This window comes from Amblyomma americanum, chromosome 3 (assembly GCF_052857255.1).
Source record: "Amblyomma americanum isolate KBUSLIRL-KWMA chromosome 3, ASM5285725v1, whole genome shotgun sequence".
In the NCBI taxonomy this organism is placed as follows: domain Eukaryota; kingdom Metazoa; phylum Arthropoda; class Arachnida; order Ixodida; family Ixodidae; genus Amblyomma; species Amblyomma americanum.
This window is the reverse complement of record NC_135499.1, coordinates 107037188-107057257: the sequence shown is the minus strand read 5'-3', so window position 1 is coordinate 107057257 and position 20070 is coordinate 107037188. Positions and strand designations below refer to the sequence as shown.

The 20070-nt window shown below is 49.9% G+C and overlaps 1 protein-coding gene and 1 non-coding gene across 8 annotated transcripts in view; one reads left to right on the top strand and one right to left on the bottom strand.

Moving 5' to 3' along the window:
- The window catches only part of CASK (peripheral plasma membrane protein CASK), a 663473-nt gene that overhangs the window by 74779 nt on the left and 568624 nt on the right, over nt 1–20070 (top strand). The gene's annotated exons all lie outside the window — the stretch shown is intronic.
- TRNAS-GCU (transfer RNA serine (anticodon GCU)) lies at nt 14242–14315 on the bottom strand. The gene has a single exon. It is a non-coding gene; the product is annotated as a tRNA-Ser (tRNA).

The window sequence follows — 20070 nt, the reverse complement described above, 5'->3', positions numbered from 1 at the left end:
TGTGCGTGCGTGTGAATGTAAGAGTGTTCGTGTGTGTAATCTGGCACCGATCCAAGGGGCCACACTGGTGGAGGTGGGTGGTGGCGCTTGTAGAGGATGACGGTGGGAGGGTGGACAACACACCTAGCCCCACTAGCGGATCGCAGCAGATCGAGGCAACCTGCAGGTATAGCCGCCGCGGTGGCTAAGTGGTTATGGCGCTCGGCTGCTGGTCCGAAAGACGCGGGTTCGATCCCGGCCGCGGCGGTCGAATTTCGCCTCCATCGAAATTCTAGAGGCCCGTGTGCTGTGCGATGTCAGTGCACGTTGAATAACCCCAGACGGTCGAAATTTCCGGAGCCGTTCACTAAGGCGTCTCCCATAGCCTGAGTCGCTTTGGGATGTTAAACTCACATAAACTATAAACCTCCAGGCATACTCCAGTCCAGAAAGGTGCTCGAAGGTGAACCCATCAGGGGGTGCTCCGGAGGAGGTGACTTCCGGAGCACCCTACCGTATGGTGCCTCCTCCAGAGCACACGGACGTCAGTTACACGAAGGTCCAGTGTGGGCTCCGTGTAACGGCTCTCGCCGTAAAAGAAAATTGTCTCAGGCGTCTTCGTTTAGCCCCAAGCAGCACGTGGTTATACTCTGTCATAGCTAAGAGCAGGAAGCAGTGAGTGCGGTTTGGCGTATTGGTTGAGATGAATTCAGCGTGTTTAGATGACTCGTCCAGTGTGGTGCAGATTTGAAATGAGGGGGTAATTAACACTAATATACACCCAAACACTGCGCCGTACGGCTACAAAGGAAGACTGTACAGCTTTCACAGAAACTTAGTAGCTGAAGAAAAATTCATTGTGGCCTGGAGATCGAACCCAGGGCCACCGCCTCTCCGGTGCAGCAACTCTACTAATTAAGCTGACCAGACCGACCAGCAACTGGCAGATTGAGGCCGAATTGATCAACAACTTTAAATTGAAACGGTGTTAAGTCCAATGTGTTCAATGGGATCCTTCAGGGTGAGGTATATCTGAGATAGCGGTGTAGTAGTCATCTTACGGGAGCGCAAATACGCCTGAAGGTTAGTTATCAAAAACAATAGACGCGATCGCGCACTTTCAACTGTTTTGAGAGTGCGCGGTTGTCTCTAACGGCGTCACACCTATAACGTTTTGCTATCCCTGTACTTATAGGTGAAATGTCAACGCTCTACTAGAATAAGCGATGCTATTCAGCCCGCGACAAAGCATTCTTGATGGGGGTACTTGGTAGCCGTTCTGGTTAGTTTGGTTAGAGTGACTTCCCTGTGCAGATGGTGGTCCCGAGTTCGATGCCAGGACCAGGACGAATTTCTTTACAGCTACGAAGTATCTGGGAAAGCTTGCGGCTGCGCTTGGGTGGACGCTAACGAGTAATTACTACTTCAGTGGAGACAATAATTATGTTGACGTTTCTTTACACTTGGCATTTGCACGTTATGTGAGCGCTTACTTGCGACAATAATGGGCAGGAAAAAAAAAAACAGTGCTGGTGATGAAGCATTTCGTTGTGGATGGCTCCGTAATAATTTTGAGTATGTGTGGTCTTGTAATTTTTTTCTTTTTTTAACGCGTTAGGTAAATGTAGCAGAAAGTGTACGTGTGACTAGGGTGCACATGTGAACTGATTTTATCTCAGTGTCAATTTGGCGGACGGCCACGTCTGGTGGGCTGTCGGGCAAAATACCGAACACGCAAAAAGAAATGAATGAAGACGCATGAGCGCGCGCAAATCCCGCATCCGGACGCTGCAGCCACGCCGGAGGAAAACACTTTTATGGCCATCCGGCGGGATGGCCCTTCCTTCTTTTCTTCTCCCCTCTCCACCTGCGCGGCCATTTTTTTTTTTTTCCCGCGAACGTGCACTCGCAGTGGACTAGTCTCAGGTATGGAAGCAGGTAATGCGCGGCCGGTTGAGAGAGCAGAAACGAAATTAAATAACGCCAGAAGGGGCTGAGTGCCCATCTCCTGGAGACCCGCTGAAGAGCGGCGCGCTGACTTGGTTCGGGGTGGCCGCTGCTTCGTTCGAATTATTGGCCGCGACGGAGGGACATGCTTTGCTCGTTACGTTTTAGCACTGGCTCACCCGCGGCTTCGACGGCGACTCGCGGTTTTCAAGTCCATTTCTGTTTCCTTGCTTTGCTGTCACTCATCGTAGATCTCTGCAGTCTCTTCGTATTTCCTGCGCCTTAAGTCGCCTCGGTCTTTCAGTGAGAGTGAATGGGGCTGCTTTTGGCTGACGTTTCCTTCGGTCTTATGTACTTGCCAATGCTCGTTCCGCCGCGGTCTCCGTACTATGGACGAGAGAACTAGAAACGCAAAGAACTGCTAAGGTGAACAGAGATGTTGCACCCGGTGAAAGCTCGCTTTGCCTTGGTTTCAATTTTTTCCCTCATTATTTTTATCTTTCGATGCGCTTTCTGTGCGTTGCCAGCTCTCTCCCTGTTTTGAGGACTCTCAAAGCTCGGCATTGATGCAGCGGCGTGTGTGTCGCAAGGACCGAGAAAAATAAAATGAACGAAGAATGGCACCTTTTAGTGGCGCCCAAACGTTGAGATAGAACAGGTTTCCAGAGCGTGCCCACCTTTTCTTTCGCTCTTTCTTTCGGTTCGACACTTTGAGGTGGTCCCTCTGTCACTCCGTTCTGCTCTTTTGTGGCTACGCAGCTGGGACGGCCGTCGACCCGTAGCAGAACTAGTTTCTTCCTTTATCGTTTTGTCGCGCTGATTTCCACGATTCAAACCTGCAATGCGTCTTCACCTACAAATGTGCGTTACGTGGACCATTTCGGCAAGTTTAATTCGTAAATGAACTGAAGATGCCGAGGTACAGGCTCTTAAAACTTCTCCGCCAGGTAGTTACACGCAGTGACCGAACGCTCCGCGAGTTCCATCCTGGACAATTAACTGGACGCCCCACTCCAGTAGTAGCCAACATACTGCTGTGCGCGTGTTTTTATTGTCCCATCATGAACTAATCGCGTGCACAACCTGGACACATTTCTTATTGTGTAAATCGTTTGTACATATTACTTCTCCCCCTATCCTCTCTTCCTGTCCCCTCACCTCTTTCATTTCATTTCTCCATTCTGCCTGCTATCCTTTATTTCCGCTTCCCCAGCTCAGGTGCTTCAGTATCGATGGCAGATGCCGGGGCTAGCAAAAATCTTTTCCTTCCTTTTTACTATTATTTTTAATAAAAAACCACTACCACCACCAAACTAAAGCAAACGCGGAAAGAGCAGCACTTCTCTTCTTGCCTTCTTTCATCAGCGAAAGATTGTTGGACCGAATGGACTGGGTCAAACTGATGGAAAGTACAGAAAGGCTCTTTCATAATCTTCGTGGTTGCGAGCGGCTGTGTACCTTTGTGAGTTCGCCCTATTTCAGCTTGTGCAGAGTATTTGCGGGCTGCGTTTAGGAAGGGCAGTGCGCAGAGTGCAGCAGATGAGAGAATGCGAGAGAGTTTTCCGTGTTGTGCATGCAACGTTAATTTTTTTATGCTTAAGCTTTCGCGAACTTATTTCATCACGTTTGCCGTCGCCAGTTCCGTTCTGTTCAAGAAGTACTTTGGTTTGGGCTAGTTGGTTCATAGCTGTCGTGGATGTCAGGACGGCGCGAAAGGAACAGGGACAAGAGAGGAACAAGAGGCCTGTCCTGTCGTGTTCTTGTGCCTCTCTTGTCCTCGTTCCTTTCGCGCCGTCCTGACGTCAACTATACATTTGTTCTGTCGCCTTGATTTAGGTTTGATGCCAGCAAGACGTGAGCGTGGTGACCCCATGAAATAACGTAGATCTAAACCAGACCACTCAGTGTACAAGGAATCGTGATTACTTATTACACCAAAACGAAGACATAATGGTAATCTACACCGTGTTCGGATGCTTGTGAAGGGATCCGCTCATTTTATGCTACGACGTATTGCTGACGGTGCGCATTAGTGACATGAGGTCTTTGTGAGCAGACAAAGGAAATGAGGGGCTCGTTATGACATACATACGAAGGAAGCCAACAGTCACCGAGTCAAAGGAGCACAAGGGAATGTAATTAAAAAAAATTTTAAAATCCCCCTTGTGCTATTTTTTTATCGGTGACCGTTCGCTTCCTTCGTATTGAGTCCTTGTGGGCCCGCAAAGTGTGAGAAAATATCCTGAGAGGCCTTGCTCACAGTTTGGAATAAAATCAACTGGCAAGTTGTGGGGTTGAAATAGTGGGGATAACACGTTCTCACAAAGTTCATAACCGCCCGTACCCCACCCCTTGATCGCACACCGACCACGGCGGGCCTTGCTCCGAGGGAAACAAAGGAACGACACTCTGGCTGACACAAACAGGCATTTATGGCTACAACGACGACGCCAGAGTGTCAGCACAAGGGAAGCCCCAACGCTATATCGCGTTAAAAAAAAAAATCCATACAGTGGGAACGCCGACGGCCGAAGACGCGCGTGAGGCAAGCGGCGCGTCTTGCGCTGCCTGGAACATTAATTATGAGAGCAGTCGTCGTCTTGGTAGGCGGTGGCAGTGTGCGCGCCGGGGAACAGAGAACCGCGAGGCGCAGCACTGATGGCGAGGGAGGCCCTCTGCGATCGCCCTGTTTATCTTCCTCGGCGGGCTGAACATTCCGCAGGATGGGGGATGTCGACGCTTCGTCCGTGATCGTCGTGCCGATGCTGTCGACGGGCCCAGCTGCACTGCCCGCCTCCGGCCCTGCGGGACTGCGGCAGTGGCGCCGCCTGCTGGCACCCCCGGGAGTGCTTCGTCAGTCTGGTGCGCCAAGTTTAGCGGTCACGTTACGGTCATTCCAACTGTTCGCTCTCCGTTTTCTCTGTGGCTGTCGTTTTTCCGGCACTGCTTCCTTCGCTGCTGAAAGACGCTCGTTTCTGCGAGTGTTTGAGGTAGAAAGCCGCCGTTATTGAAAGAAACGGAGAAGTAGCGGGCCCCTGTACCTTTCCAGGTCTCTTTTTTTTTTCCTTACACGGTGAACTTTCCATCACAGCTGTATGGTTTTCCTTTGTAGCCGCATGACTGGGTATGGGTGAATATAGTTAGTAATTACTTCCTATCCCCTGTACACACTTTACTGCAGTAGTGTAGTCCGCTACACAGAATTATCGGTCCCTTAATAGAGCAAAATAGCTATTTTGAAATAACGGAGGACAGCTTAAATTTCTCGATTTTTTATATCGTTTTTTATTCCCTACGCGCGCTGCTGTTTTTGATCTGCCAAGCTGTATGTCGGCGTCGTGGTGGTTTGAGCAGAAGAGCAATTAACACCCTCGGTGGCCTATAGTGGTTTGAGAATTCGCCTCGCATGTGGGAGGTACGGGGTTCGTCCGCAGTGCCACCGGGTGTTCACCAGTGATACAATGGGTACAAGCCTTCCGCTGGCCCATGTGCTGGGCTTATCTGGGGTGAAATGTGTGAAAAAATGGGTCTCTGCCCCTACCTTGAGTAGACGAAAATACCTTGTGCCATGGCGCTCTTTGTTCAAAACTGCCTTGCGCCATTGAAATCTATCGTCATCATCAGAAGAACACTTAACCACCTTTCTTCTATGCAGAGACAGAAATCGGAAAGCACTGAAAAACCTGTAGCATTTGCAGGCGATTTCTGTGGTGTCGGAAAACGTTGTCCTAACGGTGATATTTATGTTTACCGCTGAAACGACAACACATATATGTTTATAACGCTGGTATCTGTGTAGCGCCTGATGTTGATTGAAGATTGGGAAAGTGGGAGAAGAAGCATCCGTGGCCTAACTTTTGAAGTGAGTTTCACTACGCTTGGTAGAGGCACTAAATTTGACCTTCACCGAGTTAGAGGTCACGCATGGCTACAAGTCGTACCACAGCTAAGCTCTTCAGCCCAACCTTGTGGACCATCTTGGTGTCGCACCACATGGCCATGACCTTTGACCTTACGATGACCTGTGACCTTTGGGTGACCTTTCAGTCTTGTATTAGCGCGAGGGGGAGGGGTCATGTGATTAGTCGCGTGGATGACGTCACGTAACCATTGCTGTGAACGTTTCGCTGAATACCATGTTTACGCTAAACCTCTGCCATTTTCTCGCTTGGAAAAAACGCGAGCAAAATTTTAAAGTCTATGTGGCCGTCCCTGTCGTCATGAGCATGATGCCGAGTCTCTCTCAGTTACCTCAGCAGTGGGCCGACGTATGTCGGCGTTGAGCCAGTGATGACTATGCGTGATCCTGTCCCTCAATGCAGCCATTCGAATCCTCTCTCAATACTTACCAGATCGCCACGTGGCAGTAGAGGGACGTCATATAGCGGAAGACTTAAGCGGAAATTGTGTGCAGAAATGAAAAAAGTTTGGACCTGTACATCGGTATGCTCACGGAGGCATTCGTGCTTTTCGTTTCTGCTGAAAGATAGCTACCGTTAGGTGCCGCAAGTCAAACCCTCGACTTGTCGTCGTCAGCAGTGTGGACGGCTTGCATAAATCTGGAAGTCAGCTGCACTACACAATGAAAACCCCTTCAACTTGACGGCCGGACCTGTTTTGGGGGCATAAATTGTGTGCAGTGCTGGAGACTGCTAGAGTCACAGCAATGCCGCGCGTCTTTCCTGCTGCCGTGTGTCGTGATAAAGGGATCAAGCACGCCTCTGCACGTGTCAGTCGCGGCGGGAGACGAAGCGCAGCTGTGACAAGCTGTTGCTTGCTACGCACATACAGGACAGAGGACTACAGCGCTGTACCCAACTCCCTCCAGTCGGTGGTGAAGGAGTTTTGCTTTGCAGCGAAGGTGACTTCCAGATTCCTGCAACCCGTTTATCAATCCTCCGCGTCCTACGTATAGAATCTGCTCAGATAGTCTGAATTCACCTTAGGCCTCTAATAACGTTTCCATTGTCACTGACGAGAACTCTTGGCACCCTTCCGAGGGCGCCGCACCTTACATGTATTTTGCGTGTGTTGTTTCTTTTATCTGTCCCGTGTTTCACGTTGTTTTCGACATTAATTAGTCTAGATTGCCGTGTCTTCCCTCTATCCTTTTTTCTATCGCTGCCCCCTTTCTTTCCGTCCACCTGTCCTTTTATTCCCGCTAGCCGCAGCTGAGGTGCTTCAGGTTTCGATGGCAGAGGCCGCGGCTAGCAACATCTTTTCCTTCCATTATTATTTTATTAATAAGTAGCCACTAACAATTGTCGTCGTCAGCCTTAGGAGGTCATCTGCTATAGACATAGGTCTCCCCAGTTGCCCTCAAACCACTCCTGTACTGCAGAAGGCGCATCCACAGGAACCTTATCTACTCCGTGACTGTCTGCCGCCAGCAGCCACGTTTTCCCCCTGCCCGTCGTGGTGGCTCAGTGATAGTGGCATTCGAATGCTGACACCAGGGTGACAGGACCGAATCCCAGCCGCAGCAGCCACACCTTGCTTGCGGCGGAACGCGAGAATGCCCGTACGTGTGCTGTGCGATGTGAGTGCACTTCGAAGAACGCGAGGTGGTCGACGCCCTCCACTAACGGCGCCTCCCATAGCCCTTGCTTCCTTGTTTCCGTTTTCTGCTCTCTCACTTTAATGGATTACCAGGGAGTGATCACGCATATCCTGCAAGACTGCCGCTTCCGTTTTATTTTAGCTCATCTTTATCTGCATAACAATCAGCCTATCTAACCTCCACTGCTGCAAAGCCGCCGCGGTGGCTGAGTGGTTATGGTGCTGCTCGGCTGCTGGCCCGAATGACGCGGGTTCGGTCGCGGCCGCGGCGGTCGAATTTCGATGGAGGCGAAATTCTAGAGGCCCGCGTATACTGTGCGATGTCAGTGCACGTTAAAGAATCCCTTGGTGGTCGAAATTTCCGGAGCCGTTCACTACGGCGTCTCTCATAGCCCGAGTCGCTTTGGGACGTTCAACCCCCATAAACCATAAACCAAACCTAACCTCCACTGCTGGACAAAGGCCTCTCTCCCAGTGACATTGGATTGATCCTGACCTATCCCAGCCGCGACCACCCTCTCTATGCCCGCAAACTTCCTAATCGCACCTCTCTGTCCACCTACTTTTCTTCAGCCTCCTGCTGCGCATACCTTCTCTCGCAGCTAGGCGATCGTAAACTCTCCGTATCCTCTTCCTGGGCCTCTTGTTGCTGCGTCTGTCATTTTCTTTTCCATCGCTCCATTTGGGGAAATGTCGTCGTTCCATTAACGTTTCACTGCCGTTCCATACCGCAGCAGAGCCAACGCGCGCCGTGACCTTCGACGAGAGCGACCGCCCCGCGCGAACTTCGCTTACCGCGGTCAGGCTGGAGTGTGCGTGGGAGGCGCATACGCATTGCGAGCACGTCAGCGGCGCTTTCGTGACCCGGTGCTTCGTTCTGCCCGCCATTCGCTTTATCCATGTGCGTTTGTGTGTCCCCGTCTTGCACGCTCGCTTGAGTGCTGCTTCTACTTTTCGTCAACCAGTGGCGCCTCCTCGAAGCTTCGCTCACCACCCCTCCACACACGTACATTTTCTTCTCCTCTGTGACGTCTGTGTCGACACGGCGGAATTAAGACGGCGGACGAGTTGTAATATAGGTGGAGTAGGTAGCGCGTTCCTCAAGCATCTGCGGTAACTGTAGCAGCATTGTTGTAGCGTGTCGTTTTCATAGGCGACGCCTTTCAAGGGGCGGTTGTTGCCCCCTGCAAGTTCTCTGGAATGCGGAAGCGCGCAGGTGCAACAGAAAATGCGAAATAGAAAGCACCGAGAACGTGAGAGTTTGACAAAAGGGAAATAATTGTGCCGTGCCGGCGGTCACGACTGAAGCGCTGCACAGGAAGACGAATGCCTTAAAAGGCGGAAAACTTGGGAGTGAAATCGAGAGGGAAGCGGGGAGCAACGCCATGAAAGGCCACTTTGCTTTGGGGTGTTGCGTGGTGCTGCGTAAGGAAAACCACGCTCTCTGGACGCACGTACGACAGCCACCGAAAACCGGAAAGCATTTTATCTTGCTCGCGCGTCACGTCGGCGTAAGCGATCTGGCCGAGCGTGCTTATGTGCGGCCAATAAGGCGGCCGGCCTTGAAATAGGGGAGGGCGGAGAACAAAGGAAAATAAAGAAAGGACGCAGATGAAATGAAAAGCTCACGCCATTGAAGGGTGAAAGAGGCAAAAAAAAAGCGAAAGCAAAGATAAGAGAGACTGAGAGAGAAAGCGTGTGGGCCCGAGAATGTATGGGCTCTCTGCGTCGTCGTCGGCACTTCGGGGAAAATATAAAGGCGGGAAGCGCTTTACGGAGGACGGAGCCAGTTTGCGAGGAAAGTGTATTATATCAGAGGCAACGCGCGGCGCCGCTGCCGTGCTCCCCATCGGAGGCGCGAAGGCTTCTCGGGGCGGGAGAAAAGAATCGGGGCCCACCCTTTCTCGGGAATAGAAGGAAGAAGCTAGGCGGCCGAGGAGAGAAGTAAGAGGTCCGCGCGCAAAGTGTGGGAGGCTTTTGGGAATGGGCCGCTCTCTCAGTGCTGGAGGGCGCACTTCGTGAAGCCCGCGGACGCGGAGAATTGATATGGAGAGCGTAAAGAAATAAAAAAGGAAGAGCGGAGAAAGAGGAAAGATCGGTCAAGATTGCCGCGCTCTTTGATATCTCGAAAGGTAGTCGAGCAGTAGGTGCACGGGAGCAGAGGTCGCTCAAAGGATGCGCTTCGGAACTGAACACGGAGAGACCGAAGAGTTAAAAAAGGAGAGGAACTAATCCAGTGTGACTTGACGGGGCTGATGTGCCGGCGTAGAAAGGCGAGGAACCAGGTTCGGAAACGAAGAAAAAAAAAGAACGAAAGTAAAAATAGCGTTATTTCCTTTTGGACACGGAATTTAAACGCTGCATTCGGCGTGGAGCATTGATAAGGCCAGGAAAGCTGGTTAACAGAGGGAGTCGGAAAGACGTAAGTTCGGGTTGGAAATGTCGCCCGTCACCGTTTGTGACTAATTCAATCGGCACAACACTTGGCCTTATGGCGACAGGGTAGTAGGAAAGGCGCGCTGAGAAGACCTTTCCCGCCCTAGAGCTTTAAGAAAAAAAGTGTAGAGCACTGCAGTCTGGTGCATTGGAGAAATGCCAAATCATTTGCTTTTGAACGTCAACAACTTTTTTTTTGCACTTCATCATTGTCTAATATCAGTGCACAACCCCAACTCACTTTACCGCTGCACACACCACAACGCGTTCGCTTCGTGCCCCTCTAACATGCTTGAACCTACGACTCTTCGTGACGTATGCGTTGCATGCCCGCCTGGCACACATAGGGCCTGGTTTCGAACCGCAATACCGGGGAATTTCTTTTTTTCGAATGGTCATTTTCGTGCGGGCACACTCTGCTGACAGATCCTGTACACGCCACTCATGAGACAACCAATGCTTTCGCATTAATATAGCTGAGAAAAGGCGAGCGGCTGATTGTGGAACCGTTACGATGTCCCCGAATCGTTCGCGGACAGAAGGTGAACAAAGTGAACAGACTGTGCGGGGAAACAGCACCTGCTCGCTGCGCAGTATTCGGACTTTGATGGCGGCAGATGACGCCTGTTAGGCGATCTGCAAGGTCCGGCGACGCGCTTATACGGCCTTGTTCAGCGTGCTCAGTTTAGGTCAGAGGAACTTCTTGGGCTTCCCAGGCTGGAGTGTATGGGCTCAGCGTCCAGAAGCGGTGGTTTTTCCGGGTTTGCGGTCTGTAGACGAAACCGAATGAGCGCATTTTTCCAAGTGAAGGGGACATGCGAACAGTAGACGTACCAGGAAATCGCCTGCTTATTTCATTCGCGCAGTAGGACTGTGACTGAGGAAACAGTTATGTAGTGAGTGAATGATCAGCCTGGTTCGCATGTTGATTTGCATGAGATGATTTAAAGATTAAAAACGAATGTCGGGCAGTTGTTTGGGACCATTGCGGTGGCTCGTCAGGTCGGCGAAAATCGAGTACCATCACTATAGTGCTCCGAGGCGTCAGGTATACGGTATCATGTACGTCCTGTGCGTCCGAAACCGAGGGCTGTAGGGCCTGCACGTTCCAGCTCAATGTGCCCGATGGTCTCCTCGGCCCCTCCGCCAAGGTCGCACGTCGTGCTCATGCCCTCCGTGTACTTGGCCCGAAGAAGGCACCGGGTGCGGAGCACACCGCTGCTAGCCTCGCACAGGTGTCCGCTGCGCCTAGAGTTGCCATATAGGGGCTCCTTATATTTCTTAGCTTTCCATTGTTGGTAAACTACCAGATCTGGCTTCTCGCAGGCCGTTCGCTGCCAACTCCGCTACTCAAAGCCCCCGACTTCTTAGTCGCTTACTCAACACTATCATCACCCCATTTCCGGCGCCCTGCGCCCATTTGAGATCCATCGCCTGTCCTAATTATGTAGGGCCAAATTCCTCCCAGTAAATGAGAGCTAGCTCTCATTTAGGTGTAGTAATATACGGCGTGAAGCTTCACGCCGTATAATACTACACCTGTTTGGCGGGACCGGAAGGGTTGTCCGAACAAGTCAGTTTTCGGAATGAAGAGTGTTCGAGTTCACAAGGTTTTACTTTGAGAGATCTCTGTGAAATTTCTTGATATTTTTGTGGTCTAATGGGGCTTCTGTGAATCGATGGAATAACAAGTTTTTCAAAGAAATTTGTCGCTCTTATTACTGATGAATGGGCAAGAGCGTTTTAGCTCACTCAGACTGTTGGATGTCGGGTGCTGTGACATTTGTTATGTGTATATACGCGGCGTCAAAGCTTAAGTTTTACAAGTACATTCGTAACGCTGTGGTTCGTGGACCTTAATTTGTTAGTAATTAGTGATTTTTACATCTTCGACATTGATTTGAAGCTCATGCAATAATGTGAAACGAATGGAACTATTTTGTAGAGGAAAGACTGAACAAATGTAGGAAACCTAAGTAGCAAGTGATTGAAATACAGAAAAAGAAAAGAAATTAGAAGAATAATCGAAACACTGTTCGTTTTATTTTTTTTAGGAAGATGGGATTCTTAATGTCTCCAAACATAAGGAACAAGGGTTTAGGGTGAGACTCTGTCCGCTAGACGAGGACAAGTCCTCTTGTCGAAACATTGGCTAGCGAATTGAGGCTTCTCCCCAACCCGTGTTCCCTTTTTGTGAATAATTTTATTACGTGGTTTTTCATTTAGTATTTCAAAGTTTTTGTAATAATCAAGCAATTAAAGTGCAGTTTGTTACTAATAAATAGGAAACAAAGATTCACATGGGGAATGTAATTAAAGCACCAGTAAAAACAAAAATCTCACCATGCAAGCACTCTGGGGTTGTAATTACGCTCAAAATGATTGAATTGGAATTAGAATTGGAAATGATTGAATCGGAACTGGAAAGACGAGGACCAAAGAACACTGAAGACGGGATGTGCGCTGGCTACCAACTGTTGCCAAGGAACCCAGCACAATATACGCCTACAACTTTGCGCCGCGTGACGATCAGGGAGCCAAAGAAGGCATCTTAAAAGAAACTCATCAGGTGCTGGCAGCGTTGTAACCGGTGCTCAAGAAGCACAACTGTAAACAGTAGTCAGCGCCCGTCCTGTCTTCAGTGCTTCCTTGTCGGGGTCTTTTTTGCTCTGGTGTCTAGCTATCCTAAAATGAAACTTTGAATTTGCTTAGGATTTTGTTTTGCTTACGTGGCGCAGGATTAACCGATTCGCGTGCGCTACACGTATATGCGGTAAGATGCTGTAGAGGGCCCAAGGAAGTGCTTTCAATGTGGACATTTTTTAAGGCTTTTGGGGGTTCGTTTATTTTCCTCAAAGATGCTCACTTTCATAGCAATCATGAAAGTGAGCTCAAAACACAAGTGCGCCGCGTAAACAATCAGCTACAGACGATTTTGTACCGGAACTTCCGAACTCTGTCAGCGCCAGCTCTGGAGTGCACCTTGGCTGTCACGGTCGACCTGCCTGCCTGGGTAATCGTGTTCTCGTGACGTCGGCGTCGCCAGCAAGCATTGGTTGTTCCTGCGAACAACCACTGAGTTCGGTGACGTCACAGTAACGGGGGAAAGTGCACCCTAACGTCACTCGATTTAGATGGATACGCCGAGCGGGGGGTTGGAATCATACTAAAATACGGTATGCCACTCAACGCCTGCGACTGAAACTTGTTACAAGGCACCTCCTTACACACTAATCACGCCGTTTGTTTGTGTTCGAAATTTTGTGTCTGCTCTTCTTTAAGAAAAAAAAAAGATCTACACTTTACAACAGCAATGACATCGTATACGCTCGTCGAATCAACTACCTTCAGCTGCACAAAAACGCTCTGTTTCACATTGGAAAGAAGGTACTTTCTTAAGAGGAGCATTATATCTTACGACGGAATTCAGTGTAGCTCCCTAATGATATCTTTACGGGCACCACTCTGGTCTTGGAGACTTGTGTTGAGGGGAGCGCTGCGAATTTTCTTGAACCTTTCTTCTGGTTGCACCTGCGATGGTTGTGTTCATAACTGGGATGTTTATAACCGTTTCCTTTTCATGCTTCAGTGATATAACCGTTTCGTTATTGTGCTTCAGTGACGTAACGACATCTTCGCAAGGCTGGACATTGGTAAATCATCTTGAAAGAAGCTGCAGCTGCTTGGCTATGAGCCTCGGTACCCTGGTTGCGAATTGGCCAACTGCTCCTGTTCAACCAGCTGGGGTCGCAGCTTTTGAGTCGAAAAGCTAAAATACTCAGCAGCACCGTACAGCAGATGTAAGCGGTACTAAATGTACAATCGTCCACAGACCTGTATAGAGCGCTCGAACTCCGGCCCGTCTGCGCTCCGCAGCGCGCAGAGCGACGTCTAGCGGAAGCGCCTGGCTCGAGATTACGCACCTTTGAGTGTCGTCTGAGCATCTGACATGAGCTATCTCCATCCAGGAGCTACCGCTAGACGTCGCTCTGCGCGCTGCGGAGCGCGGACGGGACGGAGTTAGAGCGCTCTAGACAGGTCTGTAGACGATTTTGCAAGTGACAACGTAAGTAAGTGCGGTGCTGTCAAATTTTGAGCTAAGAAAACGCCAGCTGAAGAAATTTTCGGCTGACTGGCTGCGTTGCAGGAAAATAACAATTGAGGGGACACTTAAGCTCCGCCTTAAGGCTTGTGGTTTATGGGGGTTTAGCGTCTTAAAGCGACGCTTTAGTGAAGGACTCCGGAAATTTCGGGTTCCTTAACGTGCACTGACTCGCACAGTACACGAGCCTCTAGAATTTCGCCTCCATAGAAATTGGACCGCCGCGGCCGGGATCGAACCCGCGTCTTTCGGGTCAGCAGCCGAGCGCTCTAACCACTGAGCCACGGCGGCGGTCCGCCGTAAGCGTATGACGCGATAGCTTAATGTGTTAGTGGCCGTATTTACAGTATTGGTCATTCTCTGGTCATTCTAGCAGTGGTGGAGCAGTTAAGTGACGCACCACTGCCCTGCGATGGCAGGTGCTGCCACCGGTTGGGCTTGTGAGACCCAAGTTGCTCTTTCCGAGCAAACCCCTCGTGATCAATCATTATTTAACTGCCACCTGCCATGGTGCGCAGTGTGCTCACAATTTGGTGCACACGTTGTGATGACGCCACAAGGTGACGCGACCGAAGTGGCCAGCCTGCCTCTTGTGTTGCTTCTCTGGGGATTTGTCGCAGATTTTTCGCTCACGGTCAGCGACGCAGACGGCGCCAAGTTTTCTGATACACGGGCTCCTTAACGGTATCGCGTTAAAATTGTACCGGATACCGAAAACCTGAGCTTTGCACGCCCTTAGCGGGATGCCAGCCAGTTGTTGCACAGCGCAGATGGGCAGTCACGCCTCCAGTAATGTTAATGCGTGTAATCGCCGATTTCCTGTTTTATACAGCTGCTGGCTATCGTACTGCCAGTACTGACTGTATCTGGCAAATAGGTGGCCTGGATTCTGGTGTGGCTATCAATAATAATTGGTTTTTGGGGGAAAGGAAATGGCGCAGTATCTGTCTCATATATCGCTGGACACCTGAACCGCTCTGTAAGGGAAGGGATAAAGGAGGGAGTGAAAGAAGAAAGGAAGAGAGGGGTGCCATAGTGTAGGGCTCCGGAATAATTTCGACCACCTGGGGATCTTTAACGTGCACTGACATCGCACAGCACACGGGCGCCTTAGCGTTTTTCCTCCATAAAAACGCAGCCGCCGCGGTCGGGTTCGAACCCGGGAACTCCGGATCAGTAGTCGAGCGCCCTAACCACTGAGCCACCGCGGCGTGTGGTTATCAACAAGCACGTAAAGGAGCGAACTTTTTAATTCCGGGTGGGGAGAGTTAGTTTGCTCGGTGGTTTGCAGCTTTGCTGGAGTTTTACTACTCTGTCGCGTAAGTGTTTTCTGATGGTTTCTTTCGTGTGTCCGCGTTCATCAGGATCTGATGAGAGGAGCCTGCCTGTCCCTGTTGGGCTCCATTAAAGGTATCTGCCCCTCTGCATCGAAGAAGACCAAAATCATTCCTTCTATCTGTTCTTCCTGTTCTATATATACTTGATGAACTTAAGCTCTAATGACGCTATGTGCCCTGTCGTACTCAACGGGCTCTGCTTGGTTCCCTGATGCAGAGCCAAGAAGGAACTAATTCGCCTTGAACGGGTCGCCACAGAAGCTGAATGATTTATCAACCCTGTCAAAACGGCTGGAGCACCATTATTTCAGTACCATACGGGCAATCATGCCGGCAAAAAGAACTAAAAATGAAGAGAAAGAGTTCAGCAGAAAGTCTTTGTCGCGTGATCGACAAACTATGATTTGAAGAATGGGGGCAACGCCCAATTAGCCCGTTTTGAAAGATTGTTCCTTAATGGCGAGGCGACGATGAAAGCTAGCGTGCCGATCTGATTTCGCTTTGCTTTATTCGTAGATTTTCTCTTCTTTTTTGTCATTTCGTAACAACCGTGCTTTCTCGAATGTAGTTCCTCTTTCCTTTTTTTCTTCTTTCGTGTGGTTAATGTTGTGTTCCGACATGCCTTATCTGTCTAATACGATAAAGAGCAGACGTGGATGGGCTATCTGTACAGAGAGACCATCCAGATTTGTTGTGACTTCTTGTCTCCTCCACTGTGTTTATTGGTACGGCCGAACATTGAAAAGAGGGTTCGCCACCAAATTACTGAATGAAGAATCCATAGAACGGATGACCCATTGCCCTAAATAGGCAAGGGGTGCCATTAAAGGCGAGTACTGGCAGACCGATATGAATAGCAGGGGGAAAATACAAGGAGCCGTTAAATCTTGGAATCTTGTGGAAGGCCGGGAGGCGTTAACGGTAGTCTATATGAAGCCCTGGCTCGTACAGAGCGTGACTCCAGCTTCCAGAACATTCCAGTACATCAAGTCATTTCTCAGTAACAGAACGGCAGAGATGCAGTGGGAGAGATTAAATCAGACTCTATCTCACTTGGAGGTAAAGGAACGCCACAGGGCTCAGTCCTGTCACCATTCCTTTTTAATCTCTCACTAATTAAAATTCCTTTTCAATTAGCAGCCATCCCGGGGGTGCAACACACATTCTACGCAGATGATATCACTTTATGGACCACAACTGGCAGCGATGGTCAGATAGAGGATACCCTGCAACAAGCTGTAGACATAATACAAGACCTGGCGGGTAAAGCAGGGCTAACCTGCTCGCCCTCCAAGTCCGAATTATTTCTAATCAGATACAAACCAAGGGGCCCTCGAGCAAAAACTTACAAACCTCCGCCTCCGCTGAAAATCTGGGTGGAAGGGCTCCCTGTAAAGGAAGTTCAAACTATAAGAATCCTAGGACTCTTCCTTCAGTCGAACCGGAAGAACAAGGCAACACTAGAAAAACTCCAGACAACCGTCAATATGACGGTAGGACTAATTAGACGAATTGCAAGCAAAAGGAAGGGAGTGAAGGAGACAGAACTTTGCAAAATAGTACAAGCATTTGTAATAAGCAGGCTTGTCTACGCACTCCCATACTTAAAATTAGACAGTAGTGAAAAAGCCAAAGTAGAGTCTATGATTAGAACAGCATACAAGGTCGCTTTATGGCTACCGAACTGTACCTCCACCGAAAGGTTTCTGGGCTTGGGAGTACACAACACCTTAGACGAGCTTACAGAGGCACACTTAACAATGCAGAGAGGCCGGCTTTCCCGCACCAAAGCAGGAAGAACCATACTTGATCGTTTAGGACTAGGCATACAGTTGCCACCCCAAGATACCAAAACACATATACCTAAACGCATCGCTAAGGTAATAAGAGTTAAGCCACTAGCTAAGAATATGCATCCTGCTCACCACGAGGGGAGAAGGGCTAGGGCAAAAGCTCTACACAACATATACAACCAAGATGAACATGCAGTATATGTAGATGCCGCAGAATATCCCCAGAAACAAGCGTTCGCAGTAACGGCGGTGGATACGCAAGGTAGACTGATAGTCTCCGGCACTACCATAACGAAATCTTTGGAAACGGCAGAAGAGGTGACAATCGCCCTTGCTATCATTAACACAGAAGCTACTACCATACTCAGCGACTCTAAATTTGCCATACGCAATTATGCGAGGGGCAGAATTTCTCAGGCAGCAATGAGCATAATGGGTCAAACCAAAGACTTAGACAGAATTATTGAATTGATATGGGTCCCGGCTCACTCGGGGAACCCTGGTAACGAAGCGGCACACATAACAGCTCGAGGATTCGTCAGCCGAGCAGGGGACGCTGTCGTTGCTTAGAGTTTTTCGAAGGACGGCCTATTATCTTTTCACGATATTACTAATCATTTTAAACTTGAAAGGAGGATATTCCCTCCTCCAGACAAAGCCTTTAATAAGGAGCAGGAGACCACTTGGAGGCGACTCCAGACGCGATCCTTCATGACGCCTTACCTGTTGTCAAAATTCTACCCCGGTGAATACGACCCTGCATGTACATTATGTGGTGATTCAGCCACTTATGATCACCTATTGTGGAATTGTAAAGAGGAGCCGCCCCCGAAATCTCTAATACAGGTTCCTACTCTCGAGCAGTGGGAGGTCGTGTTGGTCAGCTCAGACTTGGGAGTTCAAACCCGGGTCATTGAATGGGCTACCCAGGTCGCTGTCAGCCGTGGACTGATAGCCACCTAGCACGGATCGTCTGCAATCTGCCTTTTCTGACGAATTAAATGTTTTCCAATCCAATCCAGCATCGGCAGCGACACGGCAGCACTCTATACGTTATGTGCCAAAAATAGGCAAAATGGGTCTACCTGCACCACTTATTCATCGCGGTGAAGGGCTGGTACAGAGGGAGGCTGGCTGTGGCTCGTGTCCTTCCACAGTTAGTCTCTAAACGGTGTAATGGTTACTCTTTCAAGCACTGATATGGTTGTGGTAGCACAATTCAGTTCCTAAACTGCTAACCGCTTTCGCACTTCCAGTCCTGTAAGTGTTGACGTGTATCAACAGAGTTGAACTTGTCGGCACCATTGCTTAATGCTGCGATGCAACTGCCTGTGTCTGCAAGTCGCGCTGTCTGGATCCCGCGGTGTCTGTCTGTCTGTCTCTCTCTCCCTATTTCTATGTATGTAGATATGTATTGTGGGGCTATCACTGACGGGAGTTAAGTGGCATTTCGACCACACAACGTGCGTTCGGGCCACAGCAAGCTGAAGGCACTGCCAGCGTTCGCCGCACACCTCCGAAGGTACGCTCAGTTATTCGAGAGCACAGGTGTTTGTTACACAGAAAGACGCATTACAGAACGCTGCACTGATCCCCAGCCCTCAGTACAGCCCATAGCCCTGCCGTAGCACCCGAAAGCGGGCCCGCGGAGCTGCGCGCCCTAAGCAAAGACACCATACACTTGTGACGGCACAGCTAAGGGCGACCGCAGGCCGCACGGCCAACATGGTTGCATTGCGCGCGACACAACACAAGAGGATGGGGAATGCGTGGAGCATATCTCGCTGACGCAGGTCGCACGTCGATGGCCTACCGCGGGTCGCCACCGGCAACGGCTGGCGGTGACGGAGAACTGGCCAAATCAGAGCCTCCCGACTCTGGAGCGTCAGCGCCGCGCAGGCAAGCGACGGGACTCCGTTCGGGCCTGAACTCGAGCATACATACAAAGTGCAGGCGTTAAACCACCCGAGTTCCTGGTCCCCTTGTAAAGGCCGGGGAACTGGGATTTGGTGCCGGTCACCCCGTTCTTTACCCGCTCGCTGCATCTCGTCGAACAAATGCCTCGCCTCAAATGTCATTCGCAGTGGCCCAATGTGGACACGAGGTCGAAGCGGGAAGAACGGAAGGGAGAATGATTTGCAGAGGTTCTCATGGGGCTTCCCTTCCCAGCTTCGCTACCACTCACTTTGCCCTCAGAGACCCCACGGGAGGGGGTAGCAGCGGCCGCGCACTCGGGTCGCTCAGGAGGCACAATCCTATACAGTACGTATGCATGCATACACGCACACACATGTACGTACTGTATGTATTTACGTATGTACAACTTGTGCCTATGTATGTATCCATGAATGCATGCATCAATGTATAGATGTTATATGTATGCTTACAACAGTCATTCTATTTGTTATGTGAATGCCCAATGGTCCTGCTGCTTCCCTCACGAATCATGGTATACTTCCTTTAAGCTCCCGGTATACTTAAATATGCTAAGCATTACTGAACATGTTCAGCTGGTTATAAATGCAGCTATAGAACAATGACCATACTTGAGAAATGAAGCTCAAGGCTAGCATGACATTTTCTGTGGACATCTGTGCCTATACCAGCACTAATCAGCTGCAAAATAAGCGTAGATACAGTCCAAAACTATGTTGACACGATGAAAGAGAAAAAAAAAACTCAAATTTGAAGCTTTTTGCTGCGTATCAATAGTGCGTGGGGCTCTTAAGAATATTCCAAGCATTTGATGCCTTAAAAGGGTATCAAGACAGGCTTGCCGGTACAAGTCGGGCACAGCGAAACCAGCGAAATAGCCACGGCACGAGTAGAAGGTCACAGGACAGAGCTGGTGAGAAGCTGTAGATATCCAGCGCTGCCCCATGTCGTTCTGCTCGTGCCCGTTTTTTCGCTGGTTCTG